We start from the raw sequence: 13,223 nt of genomic DNA, 5'->3' as shown, positions 1-13,223 counted from the left end.
TGAGTTTAGCTAGTGGCTGTGACATAATTAGGCTGCGCCACTTGCAAAATAGGGATTTTTGCTACGTGTTGAACAGGTTAAAGAAAACTAGGCCAGGCGCCCGCGGCCATAGAAATCCATCGCCGTTGGAATAAAAGGGCAATGGCCCGTACGGGGATCGAACCCGCGACCTTGGCGTTATTAGCACCACGCTCTAACCAACTGAGCTAACCGGCCCAAACTTGCACAGGGTAAGCCGGCCAAAGCTGGCACAGGGCTAGCTGGGCAACCGAGTTATTCTGTGGGCAACCACCGAAGAATTGACGCAGGAGTAGCCAAAAGCTTTAGCCCTCGAGCATAGTAGACCTCGTGGCGCAACGGTAGCGCGTCTGACTCCAGATCAGAAGGTTGCGTGTTCAAATCACGTCGGGGTCATGTTGGTTTTCATAGTCACCTACTTGAACCTCTAGTGTTTCCGCGTCCCATCATTCTACTGGGGCTCACACCCACGCAGGCTCCTACTCACCTCTAGATTACCTTCAGAAGTCTGGGTGAACAGCCAAACCCAAACAAATGTGCCGTAGGCCTGGAAGAAGCTCCACATCTGGGCTTACAGCATTGGCTGGAGGGTCGCAAAGCCTCAAATTAATAAGAACCAAGCATGTAAAACCTGCAAGGGTCATTTTATGAAGCACACAGACCGGGGACCTAGCAAGGGAATGCTGATGGACTGCCACGCGTCCGCTGTATGTTGGAAAAATATTATCCCTCCCTAAGTTCTGAGCGCAGGGGAAGGCTATGTGGGGCACTGGCTGGCAGAATCTTGGACGGCGTACATCTTTTACTTCGGGTTCTAACATATGAGTGCTGAGAGGCTCCAGGGCTTGTGGCTGATGTGGAGTCAGCTAACTTTTGGTTTTCTCACCATCTTAAGCAGATATTGTTCTGGAGCCTTGAGGTGTTGTAGCGCTTTGGGTGGGATAAAGCGTACATTCCTAGGTCCACACCTTACCTTGTAGCCAGACCTCAGCCGGAATCTTAGCTCTCCACAGGCCTTGGTACATGCAAGCTGACTGATGCTCAGAGCTGTCCCTCCTGCTCTCTCTCTCTGTGCTTTGGGAGCCTGCTGCTGGGTGAAAGGACTGAGTGCTGAAAGAACACTAAGAAAAGATACAAGTGCTGCCTTTATGTTTGGGGATCCCATTAGGGGGCACCCTGTTAGTCAAGAAGTGACCTGAGTTTAGCTAGTGGCTGTGACATAATTAGGCTGCGCCACTTGCAAAATAGGCATTTTTGCTACGTGTTGAACAGGTTAAAGAAAACTAGGCCAGGCGCCCGCGGCCATAGAAATCCATCGCCGTTGGAATAAAAGGGCAATGGCCCGTACGGGGATCGAACCCACGACCTTGGCGTTATTAGCACCACGCTCTAACCAACTGTGCTAACCGGCCCAAACTTGCATAGGGTAAGCCGGCCAAAGCTGGCACAGGGCTAGCTGGGCAACCAAGTTATTCTGTGGGCAACCACCGAAGAATTGACGCAGGAGTAGCCAAAAGCTTTAGCCCTCGAGCATAGTAGACCTCGTGGCGCAACGGTAGCGCGTCTGACTCCAGATCAGAAGGTTGCGTGTTCAAATCACGTCGGGGTCATGTTGGTTTTCATAGTCACCTACTTGAACCTCTAGTGTTTCCGCGTCCCATCATTCTACTGGGGCTCACACCCACGCAGGCTCCTACTCGCCTCTAGATTACCTTCAGAAGGCTGGGTGAACAGCCAAACCCAAACAAATGTGCCGTAGGCCTGGAAGAAGCTCCACATCTGGGCTTACAGCATTGGCTGGAGGGTCGCAAAGCCTCAAATTAATAAGAACCAAGCATGTAAAACCTGCAAGGGTCATTTTATGAAGCACACAGACCGGGGACCTAGCAAGGGAATGCTGATGGACTGCCACGCGTCCGCTGTATGTTGGAAAAATATTATCCCTCCCTAAGTTCTGAGCGCAGGGGAAGGCTATGTGGGGCACTGGCTGGCAGAATCTTGGACGGCGTACATCTTTTACTTCGGGTTCTAACATATGAGTGCTGAGAGGCTCCAGGGCTTGTGGCTGATGTGGAGTCAGCTAACTTTTGGTTTTCTCACAATCTTAAGCAGATATTGTTCTGGAGCCTTGAGGTGTTGTAGCGCTTTGGGTGGGATAAAGCGTACATTCCTAGGTCCACACCTTACCTTGTAGCCAGACCTCAGCCGGAATCTTAGCTGTCCACAGGCCTTGGTACATGCAAGCTGACTGATGCTCAGAGCTGTCCCTCCTGCTCTCTCTCTCTGTGCTTTGGGAGCCTGCTGCTGGGTGAAAGGACTGAGTGCTGAAAGAACACTAAGAAAAGATACAAGTGCTGCCTTTATGTTTGGGGATCCCATTAGGGGGCACCCTGTTAGTCAAGAAGTGACCTGAGTTTAGCTAGTGGCTGTGACATAATTAGGCTGCGCCACTTGCAAAATAGGCATTTTTGCTACGTGTTGAACAGGTTAAAGAAAACTAGGCCAGGCGCCCGCGGCCATAGAAATCCATCGCCGTTGGAATAAAAGGGCAATGGCCCGTACGGGGATCGAACCCGCGACCTTGGCGTTATTAGCACCACGCTCTAACCAACTGAGCTAACCGGCCCAAACTTGCACAGGGTAAGCCGGCCAAAGCTGGCACAGGGCTAGCTGGGCAACCGAGTTATTCTGTGGGCAACCACCGAAGAATTGACGCAGGAGTAGCCAAAAGCTTTAGCCCTCGAGCATAGTAGACCTCGTGGCGCAACGGTAGCGCGTCTGACTCCAGATCAGAAGGTTGCGTGTTCAAATCACGTCGGGGTCATGTTGGTTTTCATAGTCACCTACTTGAACCTCTAGTGTTTCCGCGTCCCATCATTCTACTGGGGCTCACACCCACGCAGGCTCCTACTCGCCTCTAGATTACCTTCAGAAGGCTGGGTGAACAGCCAAACCCAAACAAATGTGCCGTAGGCCTGGAAGAAGCTCCACATCTGGGCTTACAGCATTGGCTGGAGGGTCGCAAAGCCTCAAATTAATAAGAACCAAGCATGTAAAACCTGCAAGGGTCATTTTATGAAGCACACAGACCGGGGACCTAGCAAGGGAATGCTGATGGACTGCCACGCGTCTGCTGTATGTTGGAAAAATATTATCCCTCCCTAAGTTCTGAGCGCAGGGGAAGGCTATGTGGGGCACTGGCTGGCAGAATCTTGGACGGCGTACATCTTTTACTTCGGGTTCTAACATATGAGTGCTGAGAGGCTCCAGGGCTTGTGGCTGATATGGAGTCAGCTAACTTTTGGTTTTCTCACAATCTTAAGCAGATATTGTTCTGGAGCCTTGAGGTGTTGTAGCGCTTTGGGTGGGATAAAGCGTACATTCCTAGGTCCACACCTTACCTTGTAGCCAGACCTCAGCCGGAATCTTAGCTGTCCACAGGCCTTGGTACATGCAAGCTGACTGATGCTCAGAGCTGTCCCTCCTGCTCTCTCTCTCTGTGCTTTGGGAGCCTGCTGCTGGGTGAAAGGACTGAGTGCTGAAAGAACACTAAGAAAAGATACAAGTGCTGCCTTTATGTTTGGGGATCCCATTAGGGGGCACCCTGTTAGTCAAGAAGTGACCTGAGTTTAGCTAGTGGCTGTGACATAATTAGGCTGCGCCACTTGCAAAATAGGCATTTTTGCTACGTGTTGAACAGGTTAAAGAAAACTAGGCCAGGCGCCCGCGGCCATAGAAATCCATCGCCGTTGGAATAAAAGGGCAATGGCCCGTACGGGGATCGAACCCGCGACCTTGGCGTTATTAGCACCACGCTCTAACCAACTGAGCTAACCGGCCCAAACTTGCACAGGGTAAGCCGGCCAAAGCTGGCACAGGGCTAGCTGGGCAACCGAGTTATTCTGTGGGCAACCACCGAAGAATTGACGCAGGAGTAGCCAAAAGCTTTACCCCTCGAGCATAGTAGACCTCGTGGCGCAACGGTAGCGCGTCTGACTCCAGATCAGAAGGTTGCGTGTTCAAATCACGTCGGGGTCATGTTGGTTTTCATAGTCACCTACTTGAACCTCTAGTGTTTCCGCGTCCCATCATTCTACTGGGGCTCACACCCACGCAGGCTCCTACTCGCCTCTAGATTACCTTCAGAAGGCTGGGTGAACAGCCAAACCCAAACAAATGTGCCGTAGGCCTGGAAGAAGCTCCACATCTGGGCTTACAGCATTGGCTGGAGGGTCGCAAAGCCTCAAATTAATAAGAACCAAGCATGTAAAACCTGCAAGGGTCATTTTATGAAGCACACAGACCGGGGACCTAGCAAGGGAATGCTGATGGACTGCCACGCGTCCGCTGTATGTTGGAAAAATATTATCCCTCCCTAAGTTCTGAGCGCAGGGGAAGGCTATGTGGGGCACTGGCTGGCAGAATCTTGGACGGCGTACATCTTTTACTTCGGGTTCTAACATATGAGTGCTGAGAGGCTCCAGGGCTTGTGGCTGATGTGGAGTCAGCTAACTTTTGGTTTTCTCACAATCTTAAGCAGATATTGTTCTGGAGCCTTGAGGTGTTGTAGCGCTTTGGGTGGGATAAAGCGTACATTCCTAGGTCCACACCTTACCTTGTAGCCAGACCTCAGCCGGAATCTTAGCTGTCCACAGGCCTTGGTACATGCAAGCTGACTGATGCTCAGAGCTGTCCCTCCTGCTCTCTCTCTCTGTGCTTTGGGAGCCTGCTGCTGGGTGAAAGGACTGAGTGCTGAAAGAACACTAAGAAAAGATACAAGTGCTGCCTTTATGTTTGGGGATCCCATTAGGGGGCACCCTGTTAGTCAAGAAGTGACCTGAGTTTAGCTAGTGGCTGTGACATAATTAGGCTGCGCCACTTGCAAAATAGGCATTTTTGCTACGTGTTGAACAGGTTAAAGAAAACTAGGCCAGGCGCCCGCGGCCATAGAAATCCATTGCCGTTGGAATAAAAGGGCAATGGCCCGTACGGGGATCGAACCCGCGACCTTGGCGTTATTAGCACCACGCTCTAACCAACTGAGCTAACCGGCCCAAACTTGCACAGGGTAAGCCGGCCAAAGCTGGCACAGGGCTAGCTGGGCAACCGAGTTATTCTGTGGGCAACCACCGAAGAATTGACGCAGGAATAGCCAAAAGCTTTAGCTCTCGAGCATAGTAGACCTCGTGGCGCAACGGTAGCGCGTCTGACTCCAGATCAGAAGGTTGCGTGTTCAAATCACGTCAGGGTCATGTTGGTTTTCATAGTCACCTACTTGAACCTCTAGTGTTTCCGCGTCCCATCATTCTACTGGGGCTCACACCCACGCAGGCTCCTACTCGCCTCTAGATTACCTTCAGAAGGCTGGGTGAACAGCCAAACCCAAACAAATGTGCCGTAGGCCTGGAAGAAGCTCCACATCTGGGCTTACAGCATTGGCTGGAGGGTCGCAAAGCCTCAAATTAATAAGAACCAAGCATGTAAAACCTGCAAGGGTCATTTTATGAAGCACACAGACCGGGGACCTAGCAAGGGAATGCTGATGGACTGCCACGCGTCCGCTGTATGTTGGAAAAATATTATCCCTCCCTAAGTTCTGAGCGCAGGGGAAGGCTATGTGGGGCACTGGCTGGCAGAATCTTGGACGGCGTACATCTTTTACTTCGGGTTCTAACATATGAGTGCTGAGAGGCTCCAGGGCTTGTGGCTGATGTGGAGTCAGCTAACTTTTGGTTTTCTCACAATCTTAAGCAGATATTGTTCTGGAGCCTTGAGGTGTTGTAGCGCTTTGGGTGGGATAAAGCGTACATTCCTAGGTCCACACCTTACCTTGTAGCCAGACCTCAGCCGGAATCTTAGCTGTCCACAGGCCTTGGTACATGCAAGCTGACTGATGCTCAGAGCTGTCCCTCCTGCTCTCTCTCTCTGTGCTTTGGGAGCCTGCTGCTGGGTGAAAGGACTGAGTGCTGAAAGAACACTAAGAAAAGATACAAGTGCTGCCTTTATGTTTGGGGATCCCATTAGGGGGCACCCTGTTAGTCAAGAAGTGACCTGAGTTTAGCTAGTGGCTGTGACATAATTAGGCTGCGCCACTTGCAAAATAGGCATGTTTGCTACGTGTTGAACAGGTTAAAGAAAACTAGGCCAGGCGCCCGCGGCCATAGAAATCCATCGCCGTTGGAATAAAAGGGCAATGGCCCGTACGGGGATCGAACCCGCGACCTTGGCGTTATTAGCACCACGCTCTAACCAACTGAGCTAACCGGCCCAAACTTGCACAGGGTAAGCCGGCCAAAGCTGGCACAGGGCTAGCTGGGCAACCGAGTTATTCTGTGGGCAACCACCGAAGAATTGACGCAGGAGTAGCCAAAAGCTTTAGCCCTCGAGCATAGTAGACCTCGTGGCGCAACGGTAGCGCGTCTGACTCCAGATCAGAAGGTTGCGTGTTCAAATCACGTCGGGGTCATGTTGGTTTTCATAGTCACCTACTTGAACCTCTAGTGTTTCCGCGTCCCATCATTCTACTGGGGCTCACACCCACGCAGGCTCCTACTCGCCTCTAGATTACCTTCAGAAGGCTGGGTGAACAGCCAAACCCAAACAAATGTGCCGTAGGCCTGGAAGAAGCTCCACATCTGGGCTTACAGCATTGGCTGGAGGGTCGCAAAGCCTCAAATTAATAAGAACCAAGCATGTAAAACCTGCAAGGGTCATTTTATGAAGCACACAGACCGGGGACCTAGCAAGGGAATGCTGATGGACTGCCACGCGTCCGCTGTATGTTGGAAAAATATTATCCCTCCCTAAGTTCTGAGCGCAGGGGAAGGCTATGTGGGGCACTGGCTGGCAGAATCTTGGACGGCGTACATCTTTTACTTCGGGTTCTAACATATGAGTGCTGAGAGGCTCCAGGGCTTGTGGCTGATGTGGAGTCAGCTAACTTTTGGTTTTCTCACAATCTTAAGCAGATATTGTTCTGGAGCCTTGAGGTGTTGTAGCGCTTTGGGTGGGATAAAGCGTACATTCCTAGGTCCACACCTTACCTTGTAGCCAGACCTCAGCCGGAATCTTAGCTCTCCACAGGCCTTGGTACATGCAAGCTGACTGATGCTCAGAGCTGTCCCTCCTGCTCTCTCTCTCTGTGCTTTGGGAGCCTGCTGCTGGGTGAAAGGACTGAGTGCTGAAAGAACACTAAGAAAAGATACAAGTGCTGCCTTTATGTTTGGGGATCCCATTAGGGGGCACCCTGTTAGTCAAGAAGTGACCTGAGTTTAGCTAGTGGCTGTGACATAATTAGGCTGCGCCACTTGCAAAATAGGCATTTTTGCTACGTGTTGAACAGGTTAAAGAAAACTAGGCCAGGCGCCCGCGGCCATAAAAATCCATTGCCGTTGGAATAAAAGGGCAATGGCCCGTACGGGGATCGAACCCGCGACCTTGGCGTTATTAGCACCACGCTCTAACCAACTGAGCTAACCGGCCCAAACTTGCACAGGGTAAGCCGGCCAAAGCTGGCACAGGGCTAGCTGGGCAACCGAGTTATTCTGTGGGCAACCACCGAAGAATTGACGCAGGAGTAGCCAAAAGCTTTAGCTCTCGAGCATAGTAGACCTCGTGGCGCAACGGTAGCGCGTCTGACTCCAGATCAGAAGGTTGCGTGTTCAAACCACGTCGGGGTCATGTTGGTTTTCATAGTCACCTACTTGAACCTCTAGTGTTTCCGCGTCCCATCATTCTACTGGGGCTCACACCCACGCAGGCTCCTACTCGCCTCTAGATTACCTTCAGAAGGCTGGGTGAACAGCCAAACCCAAACAAATGTGCCGTAGGCCTGGAAGAAGCTCCACATCTGGGCTTACAGCATTGGCTGGAGGGTCGCAAAGCCTCAAATTAATAAGAACCAAGCATGTAAAACCTGCAAGGGTCATTTTATGAAGCACACAGACCGGGGACCTAGCAAGGGAATGCTGATGGACTGCCACGCGTCCGCTGTATGTTGGAAAAATATTATCCCTCCCTAAGTTCTGAGCGCAGGGGAAGGCTATGTGGGGCACTGGCTGGCAGAATCTTGGACGGCGTACATCTTTTACTTCGGGTTCTAACATATGAGTGCTGAGAGGCTCCAGGGCTTGTGGCTGATGTGGAGTCAGCTAACTTTTGGTTTTCTCACAATCTTAAGCAGATATTGTTCTGGAGCCTTGAGGTGTTGTAGCGCTTTGGGTGGGATAAAGCGTACATTCCTAGGTCCACACCTTACCTTGTAGCCAGACCTCAGCCGGAATCTTAGCTGTCCACAGGCCTTGGTACATGCAAGCTGACTGATGCTCAGAGCTGTCCCTCCTGCTCTCTCTCTCTGTGCTTTGGGAGCCTGCTGCTGGGTGAAAGGACTGAGTGCTGAAAGAACACTAAGAAAAGATACAAGTGCTGCCTTTATGTTTGGGGATCCCATTAGGGGGCACCCTGTTAGTCAAGAAGTGACCTGAGTTTAGCTAGTGGCTGTGACATAATTAGGCTGCGCCACTTGCAAAATAGGCATTTTTGCTACGTGTTGAACAGGTTAAAGAAAACTAGGCCAGGCGCCCGCGGCCATAAAAATCCATTGCCGTTGGAATAAAAGGGCAATGGCCCGTACGGGGATCGAACCCGCGACCTTGGCGTTATTAGCACCACGCTCTAACCAACTGAGCTAACCGGCCCAAACTTGCACAGGGTAAGCCGGCCAAAGCTGGCACAGGGCTAGCTGGGCAACCGAGTTATTCTGTGGGCAACCACCGAAGAATTGACGCAGGAGTAGCCAAAAGCTTTAGCTCTCGAGCATAGTAGACCTCGTGGCGCAACGGTAGCGCGTCTGACTCCAGATCAGAAGGTTGCGTGTTCAAACCACGTCGGGGTCATGTTGGGTTTCATAGTCACCTACTTGAACCTCTAGTGTTTCCGCGTCCCATCATTCTACTGGGGCTCACACCCACGCAGGCTCCTACTCGCCTCTAGATTACCTTCAGAAGGCTGGGTGAACAGCCAAACCCAAACAAATGTGCCGTAGGCCTGGAAGAAGCTCCACATCTGGGCTTACAGCATTGGCTGGAGGGTCGCAAAGCCTCAAATTAATAAGAACCAAGCATGTAAAACCTGCAAGGGTCATTTTATGAAGCACACAGACCGGGGACCTAGCAAGGGAATGCTGATGGACTGCCACGCGTCCGCTGTATGTTGGAAAAATATTATCCCTCCCTAAGTTCTGAGCGCAGGGGAAGGCTATGTGGGGCACTGGCTGGCAGAATCTTGGACGGCGTACATCTTTTACTTCGGGTTCTAACATATGAGTGCTGAGAGGCTCCAGGGCTTGTGGCTGATGTGGAGTCAGCTAACTTTTGGTTTTCTCACAATCTTAAGCAGATATTGTTCTGGAGCCTTGAGGTGTTGTAGCGCTTTGGGTGGGATAAAGCGTACATTCCTAGGTCCACACCTTACCTTGTAGCCAGACCTCAGCCGGAATCTTAGCTGTCCACAGGCCTTGGTACATGCAAGCTGACTGATGCTCAGAGCTGTCCCTCCTGCTCTCTCTCTCTGTGCTTTGGGAGCCTGCTGCTGGGTGAAAGGACTGAGTGCTGAAAGAACACTAAGAAAAGATACAAGTGCTGCCTTTATGTTTGGGGATCCCATTAGGGGGCACCCTGTTAGTCAAGAAGTGACCTGAGTTTAGCTAGTGGCTGTGACATAATTAGGCTGCGCCACTTGCAAAATAGGCATTTTTGCTACGTGTTGAACAGGTTAAAGAAAACTAGGCCAGGCGCCCGCGGCCATAGAAATCCATCGCCGTTGGAATAAAAGGGCAATGGCCCGTACGGGGATCGAACCCGCGACCTTGGCGTTATTAGCACCACGCTCTAACCAACTGAGCTAACCGGCCCAAACTTGCACAGGGTAAGCCGGCCAAAGCTGGCACAGGGCTAGCTGGGCAACCGAGTTATTCTGTGGGCAACCACCGAAGAATTGACGCAGGAGTAGCCAAAAGCTTTAGCCCTCGAGCATAGTAGACCTCGTGGCGCAACGGTAGCGCGTCTGACTCCAGATCAGAAGGTTGCGTGTTCAAATCACGTCGGGGTCATGTTGGTTTTCATAGTCACCTACTTGAACCTCTAGTGTTTCCGCGTCCCATCATTCTACTGGGGCTCACACCCACGCAGGCTCCTACTCGCCTCTAGATTACCTTCAGAAGGCTGGGTGAACAGCCAAACCCAAACAAATGTGCCGTAGGCCTGGAAGAAGCTCCACATCTGGGCTTACAGCATTGGCTGGAGGGTCGCAAAGCCTCAAATTAATAAGAACCAAGCATGTAAAACCTGCAAGGGTCATTTTATGAAGCACACAGACCGGGGACCTAGCAAGGGAATGCTGATGGACTGCCACGCGTCCGCTGTATGTTGGAAAAATATTATCCCTCCCTAAGTTCTGAGCGCAGGGGAAGGCTATGTGGGGCACTGGCTGGCAGAATCTTGGACGGCGTACATCTTTTACTTCGGGTTCTAACATATGAGTGCTGAGAGGCTCCAGGGCTTGTGGCTGATGTGGAGTCAGCTAACTTTTGGTTTTCTCACAATCTTAAGCAGATATTGTTCTGGAGCCTTGAGGTGTTGTAGCGCTTTGGGTGGGATAAAGCGTACATTCCTAGGTCCACACCTTACCTTGTAGCCAGACCTCAGCCGGAATCTTAGCTGTCCACAGGCCTTGGTACATGCAAGCTGACTGATGCTCAGAGCTGTCCCTCCTGCTCTCTCTCTCTGTGCTTTGGGAGCCTGCTGCTGGGTGAAAGGACTGAGTGCTGAAAGAACACTAAGAAAAGATACAAGTGCTGCCTTTATGTTTGGGGATCCCATTAGGGGGCACCCTGTTAGTCAAGAAGTGACCTGAGTTTAGCTAGTGGCTGTGACATAATTAGGCTGCGCCACTTGCAAAATAGGCATTTTTCCTACGTGTTGAATAGGTTAAAGAAAACTAGGCCAGGCGCCCGCGGCCATAGAAATCCATCGCCGTTGGAATAAAAGGGCAATGGCCCGTACAGGGATCAAACCCGCGACCTTGGCGTTATTAGCACCACGCTCTAACCAACTGAGCTAACCGGCCCAAACTTGCACAGGGTAAGCCGGCCAAAGCTGGCACAGGGCTAGCTGGGCAACCGAGTTATTCTGTGGGCAACCACCGAAGAATTGACGCAGGAGTAGCCAAAAGCTTTAGCCCTCGAGCATAGTAGACCTCGTGGCGCAACGGTAGCGCGTCTGACTCCAGATCAGAAGGTTGCGTGTTCAAATCACGTCGGGGTCATGTTGGTTTTCATAGTCACCTACTTGAACCTCTAGTGTTTCCGCGTCCCATCATTCTACTGGGGCTCACACCCACGCAGGCTCCTACTCGCCTCTAGATTACCTTCAGAAGGCTGGGTGAACAGCCAAACCCAAACAAATGTGCCATAGGCCTGGAAGAAGCTCCACATCTGGGCTTACAGCATTGGCTGGAGGGTCGCAAAGCCTCAAATTAATAAGAACCAAGCATGTAAAACCTGCAAGGGTCATTTTATGAAGCACACAGACCGGGGACCTAGCAAGGGAATGCTGATGGACTGCCACGCGTCCGCTGTATGTTGGAAAAATATTATCCCTCCCTAAGTTCTGAGCGCAGGGGAAGGCTATGTGGGGCACTGGCTGGCAGAATCTTGGACGGCGTACATCTTTTACTTCGGGTTCTAACATATGAGTGCTGAGAGGCTCCAGGGCTTGTGGCTGATGTGGAGTCAGCTAACTTTTGGTTTTCTCACAATCTTAAGCAGATATTGTTCTGGAGCCTTGAGGTGTTGTAGCGCTTTGGGTGGGATAAAGCGTACATTCCTAGGTCCACACCTTACCTTGTAGCCAGACCTCAGCCGGAATCTTAGCTGTCCACAGGCCTTGGTACATGCAAGCTGACTGATGCTCAGAGCTGTCCCTCCTGCTCTCTCTCTCTGTGCTTTGGGAGCCTGCTGCTGGGTGAAAGGACTGAGTGCTGAAAGAACACTAAGAAAAGATACAAGTGCTGCCTTTATGTTTGGGGATCCCATTAGGGGGCACCCTGTTAGTCAAGAAGTGACCTGAGTTTAGCTAGTGGCTGTGACATAATTAGGCTGCGCCACTTGCAAAATAGGCATTTTTGCTACGTGTTGAATAGGTTAAAGAAAACTAGGCCAGGCGCCCGCGGCCATAGAAATCCATCGCCGTTGGAATAAAAGGGCAATGGCCCGTACAGGGATCGAACCCACGACCTTGGCGTTATTAGCACCACGCTCTAACCAACTGAGCTAACCGGCCCAAACTTGCACAGGGTAAGCCGGCCAAAGCTGGCACAGGGCTAGCTGGGCAACCGAGTTATTCTGTGGGCAACCACCGAAGAATTGACGCAGGAGTAGCCAAAAGCTTTAGCCCTCGAGCATAGTAGACCTCGTGGTGCAACGGTAGCGTGTCTGACTCCAGATCAGAAGGTTGCGTGTTCAAATCACATCGGGGTCATGTTGGTTTTCATAGTCACCTACTTGAACCTCTAGTGTTTCCGCGTCCCATCATTCTACTGGGGCTCACACCCACGCAGGCTCCTACTCGCCTCTAGATTACCTTCAGAAGGCTGGGTGAACAGCCAAACCCAAACAAATGTGCCGTAGGCCTGGAAGAAGCTCCACATCTGGGCTTACAGCATTGGCTGGAGGGTCGCAAAGCCTCAAATTAATAAGAACCAAGCATGTAAAACCTGCAAGGGTCATTTTATGAAGCACACAGACCGGGGACCTAGCAAGGGAATGCTGATGGACTGCCACGTGTCCGCTGTATGTTGGAAAAATATTATCCCTCCCTAAGTTCTGAGCGCAGGGGAAGGCTATGTGGGGCACTGGCTGGCAGAATCTTGGACGGCGTACATCTTTTACTTCGGGTTCTAACATATGAGTGCTGAGAGGCTCCAGGGCTTGTGGCTGATGTGGAGTCAGCTAACTTTTGGTTTTCTCACAATCTTAAGCAGATATTGTTCTGGAGCCTTGAGGTGTTGTAGCGCTTTGGGTGGGATAAAGCGTACATTCCTAGGTCCACACCTTACCTTGTAGCCAGACCTCGTGGCGCAACGGTAGCGCGTCTGACTCCAGATCAGAAGGTTGCGTGTTCAAATCACGTCGGGGTCATGTTGGTTTT

At 51.4% G+C, this 13,223-nt stretch overlaps 20 non-coding genes across 20 annotated transcripts; 12 read left to right on the top strand and 8 right to left on the bottom strand.

Moving 5' to 3' along the window:
- Positions 1-142: 142 nt before the first annotated feature.
- On the bottom strand, positions 143-216 carry TRNAI-AAU (transfer RNA isoleucine (anticodon AAU)). Its single transcript has one exon. It is a non-coding gene; the product is annotated as a tRNA-Ile (tRNA).
- A 126-nt stretch (positions 217-342) lies between these two features.
- Positions 343-414, top strand: TRNAW-CCA (transfer RNA tryptophan (anticodon CCA)). The gene has a single exon. It is a non-coding gene; the product is annotated as a tRNA-Trp (tRNA).
- A 1,142-nt stretch (positions 415-1,556) lies between these two features.
- On the top strand, positions 1,557-1,628 carry TRNAW-CCA (transfer RNA tryptophan (anticodon CCA)). Its single transcript has one exon. It is a non-coding gene; the product is annotated as a tRNA-Trp (tRNA).
- A 942-nt stretch (positions 1,629-2,570) lies between these two features.
- On the bottom strand, positions 2,571-2,644 carry TRNAI-AAU (transfer RNA isoleucine (anticodon AAU)). Its single transcript has one exon. It is a non-coding gene; the product is annotated as a tRNA-Ile (tRNA).
- A 126-nt stretch (positions 2,645-2,770) lies between these two features.
- On the top strand, positions 2,771-2,842 carry TRNAW-CCA (transfer RNA tryptophan (anticodon CCA)). Its single transcript has one exon. It is a non-coding gene; the product is annotated as a tRNA-Trp (tRNA).
- A 942-nt stretch (positions 2,843-3,784) lies between these two features.
- Positions 3,785-3,858, bottom strand: TRNAI-AAU (transfer RNA isoleucine (anticodon AAU)). The gene has a single exon. It is a non-coding gene; the product is annotated as a tRNA-Ile (tRNA).
- Positions 3,859-3,984: 126 nt separating this feature from the next.
- TRNAW-CCA (transfer RNA tryptophan (anticodon CCA)) lies at positions 3,985-4,056 on the top strand. Its single transcript has one exon. It is a non-coding gene; the product is annotated as a tRNA-Trp (tRNA).
- A 942-nt stretch (positions 4,057-4,998) lies between these two features.
- Positions 4,999-5,072, bottom strand: TRNAI-AAU (transfer RNA isoleucine (anticodon AAU)). Its single transcript has one exon. It is a non-coding gene; the product is annotated as a tRNA-Ile (tRNA).
- Positions 5,073-5,198: 126 nt separating this feature from the next.
- On the top strand, positions 5,199-5,270 carry TRNAW-CCA (transfer RNA tryptophan (anticodon CCA)). The gene has a single exon. It is a non-coding gene; the product is annotated as a tRNA-Trp (tRNA).
- A 942-nt stretch (positions 5,271-6,212) lies between these two features.
- Positions 6,213-6,286, bottom strand: TRNAI-AAU (transfer RNA isoleucine (anticodon AAU)). The gene has a single exon. It is a non-coding gene; the product is annotated as a tRNA-Ile (tRNA).
- Positions 6,287-6,412: 126 nt separating this feature from the next.
- On the top strand, positions 6,413-6,484 carry TRNAW-CCA (transfer RNA tryptophan (anticodon CCA)). Its single transcript has one exon. It is a non-coding gene; the product is annotated as a tRNA-Trp (tRNA).
- Positions 6,485-7,426: 942 nt separating this feature from the next.
- Positions 7,427-7,500, bottom strand: TRNAI-AAU (transfer RNA isoleucine (anticodon AAU)). Its single transcript has one exon. It is a non-coding gene; the product is annotated as a tRNA-Ile (tRNA).
- A 126-nt stretch (positions 7,501-7,626) lies between these two features.
- Positions 7,627-7,698, top strand: TRNAW-CCA (transfer RNA tryptophan (anticodon CCA)). The gene has a single exon. It is a non-coding gene; the product is annotated as a tRNA-Trp (tRNA).
- Positions 7,699-8,640: 942 nt separating this feature from the next.
- TRNAI-AAU (transfer RNA isoleucine (anticodon AAU)) lies at positions 8,641-8,714 on the bottom strand. The gene has a single exon. It is a non-coding gene; the product is annotated as a tRNA-Ile (tRNA).
- Positions 8,715-8,840: 126 nt separating this feature from the next.
- TRNAW-CCA (transfer RNA tryptophan (anticodon CCA)) lies at positions 8,841-8,912 on the top strand. The gene has a single exon. It is a non-coding gene; the product is annotated as a tRNA-Trp (tRNA).
- Positions 8,913-9,854: 942 nt separating this feature from the next.
- On the bottom strand, positions 9,855-9,928 carry TRNAI-AAU (transfer RNA isoleucine (anticodon AAU)). Its single transcript has one exon. It is a non-coding gene; the product is annotated as a tRNA-Ile (tRNA).
- Positions 9,929-10,054: 126 nt separating this feature from the next.
- TRNAW-CCA (transfer RNA tryptophan (anticodon CCA)) lies at positions 10,055-10,126 on the top strand. The gene has a single exon. It is a non-coding gene; the product is annotated as a tRNA-Trp (tRNA).
- Positions 10,127-11,268: 1,142 nt separating this feature from the next.
- On the top strand, positions 11,269-11,340 carry TRNAW-CCA (transfer RNA tryptophan (anticodon CCA)). The gene has a single exon. It is a non-coding gene; the product is annotated as a tRNA-Trp (tRNA).
- A 1,142-nt stretch (positions 11,341-12,482) lies between these two features.
- Positions 12,483-12,554, top strand: TRNAW-CCA (transfer RNA tryptophan (anticodon CCA)). Its single transcript has one exon. It is a non-coding gene; the product is annotated as a tRNA-Trp (tRNA).
- Positions 12,555-13,141: 587 nt separating this feature from the next.
- Positions 13,142-13,213, top strand: TRNAW-CCA (transfer RNA tryptophan (anticodon CCA)). The gene has a single exon. It is a non-coding gene; the product is annotated as a tRNA-Trp (tRNA).
- Positions 13,214-13,223: the final 10 nt, after the last annotated feature.

Source organism: Aquarana catesbeiana, linkage group LG03, assembly GCF_042186555.1.
Source record: "Aquarana catesbeiana isolate 2022-GZ linkage group LG03, ASM4218655v1, whole genome shotgun sequence".
Classification (NCBI taxonomy): domain Eukaryota; kingdom Metazoa; phylum Chordata; class Amphibia; order Anura; family Ranidae; genus Aquarana; species Aquarana catesbeiana.
Note: the sequence above shows the minus strand (reverse complement) of the source record. Positions and strands in the feature narration are given on the sequence as shown.